The sequence below is a fragment of the Crocodylus porosus genome, unplaced genomic scaffold (genome assembly GCF_001723895.1).
Source record: "Crocodylus porosus isolate Cpor-Errol unplaced genomic scaffold, CroPor_comp1, whole genome shotgun sequence".
Lineage (NCBI taxonomy): Eukaryota > Metazoa > Chordata > Crocodylia > Crocodylidae > Crocodylus > Crocodylus porosus.
The window spans coordinates 71,499,940-71,501,860 of NW_017728943.1; positions in this window are offsets into that span (position 1 = coordinate 71,499,940).

Here is a 1,921-nt window from a genome sequence, read left to right on the forward strand (position 1 = left end):
CTGTTCTTAATTTTTATCGCCAGCCTAAGTTCTAATCCTGCTTTGGCTTTCCTGATTTCCTGCAAGCATGAGCCAGGGAGGTATAGTCCTCCTTGGTACCTACCCTGTTTCCCCAGTCTGTATACCTCTTTCTTTGCCCTTAGGCCTTCCTGGACTTCCCTGTTCAGCCAAGAGGGCTTTTTGCCCCCTTGATGCACAATGGGATTGTCTCCTCCTGCGCTCGTAGAATTGCTCCTTTGAGGAACAGCTACCCTTCCAGGACCCCCATTTCACCAATGCTCTTGAGCTTTAATGGCTCGCTAACTAATCTCCTGAGCACACTGAAGTTAGCCTTTCTGAAGTCTAGCTCCGCTGGTTAGTTTATGCACCCTTCACTGGATAGCGAATTCAGTTAATCGATGGTCGCTATCCCCAACTTACCTTGTACCTGCAGATTCCCCACCAGGTCATCCCCTGTAGCTAACACCAAGTCCAGCAAGGCATTTCCCCTGGTGGGATTGTATAGCCCCTGCATTAAGTGGAGGTCCTGTATACATGTTAAGAACCTATGCGAGTGGTTAGATTTGGCCAACTGCTCCTCCCAGCAGATGTCAGGTTAGGTCACCCATGACAACCATATCTCTCGACTGTACGGCCTCTGAGAGCTGTCTGGAGAATTCCAGATCTAGCTCATCCTCCTGGTGTGGTGGTCTATAGCAGGTCCCCACTACCAAGTCCCTTTCCCCATGACCCCCTTGTATCCTGACCCACAGTACCTCAGTTTGGTCCTCCTCTGATCCCATTTTGATTATAGACGATGTATACGGTTCCTTAACATAGAGAACAACACCTCCCTCCCCCTTTTCTCCCCACTCTGTCCTGTCTGTACAACCTGTAACCCTCTATGCCTACTGCCCAATCATGAGTAGGGTCACACCAGGTTTCAGTTAATCCAACCAGGTCAAAGTTGTTGCTTGCAAGCAGGAGTGCAAGTTCCTCCTGCTTGTTCTCCATGCTCCTAGCATTACTGTAGAGACATTTAAGCCCCACGATGGGTGCCCTGTCCTGATGTCTATCGGACCCCTTAGCGTTTGCCTGGACTGATCCAATGCACTGCTCGTGGCTTGCTGATCTTAGATTCTCTTTATCCTCTGCTACTCTGTCACCTGACAAACCTATTTTAAAGCCCTTTGGAGATCAGCCAACCTGTAAGAGAACAGACTTTTAGAAGAGAGATGAAGACCATTTCATCCCAGGATGACTCTCTCATGGAAGTGCATTTTAGCAAGATAGTTAGATGTTAAAAGTGATAGGCATAATATTACCCTCAAGGCAGTAGCCAAGATCAAGACTGTGGTGTTTTGATGAAATCATCATTCTCCGTAGGATATGAATATGCTTATTACCATATTTACTCAAATCCAAGATCCTCCCCCTTATTTACTATAGTGGGGGGGACCGCATCTTGGATTTGAGTATCAGAGCCAGGGCTGAAGCTGCTGCTGCCATCACCAGTGCTGCCTGGCCAGGGCTACGGTGGCTCCCTGTGTTTTTTATAGTGGGGGAGAGGGCACATGGTGGGAGAGCATAGGAGACACAATGTGGTATGGTGGGGTGAAGGCACCAGAGAGACTGTGTGGTGCAAGGGCGGTAGGTGGCAGGTATGGCAGGTAAAAGAGGGGATACAGCCAGTGGGAGGGGGACAGGCAGTCTGACCTTCATCTCCCCCCTCCACCTTGCCATTGCTTCCTGTGCTGCTGCTTTCCCCACTGCAGCAGTGGTGATTGGGCAAATTTAAGATGACTCCCTAATACAGGGGCTGTCAACTAGAGGTACGCATACCCCGGGAGGGTATTTGGAAAGGTGCTAGGGGGTATACATGGGCAGGCAGGGATGACATCCACCATCCCGCAATGCCCCTACCGTTTGCAAGCCCTGCCCC